This window comes from Penaeus monodon, chromosome 21 (assembly GCF_015228065.2).
Source record: "Penaeus monodon isolate SGIC_2016 chromosome 21, NSTDA_Pmon_1, whole genome shotgun sequence".
NCBI lineage: Eukaryota > Metazoa > Arthropoda > Malacostraca > Decapoda > Penaeidae > Penaeus > Penaeus monodon.
The window spans coordinates 37532496-37532752 of NC_051406.1; the positions used below are offsets into that span (position 1 = coordinate 37532496).

Sequence of the window (257 nt, forward strand, 5' to 3'; positions counted from 1 at the left end):
CGAAGCTGATCATGAAATAACTGAAATGAACGATCGACTCAGGAAGTAGACCAATCGCGTTAGAGCACGCAAGGTATCACTTCCGCCGTTTTATGAAAATAAAATGTCATAAGCATAATTCAAAACCTATTTATCATACACTTATCATTTCAGCAGACTCAGTGCTATTATAAGAAATCTGTAATGTTCTCCATATTGTAGGTCGCCTAAAAAGAAAAAAAAAATTAATGGGTTTACCAAAACGATACTATCTGTGT

At 34.6% G+C, this 257-nt stretch overlaps 1 protein-coding gene across 1 annotated transcript in view; it reads right to left on the bottom strand.

Moving 5' to 3' along the window:
* Positions 1-257, bottom strand: part of LOC119586457 (glutamate-gated chloride channel-like) — a gene marked incomplete in the record, with an annotated part of 67121 nt that overhangs the window by 45378 nt on the left and 21486 nt on the right.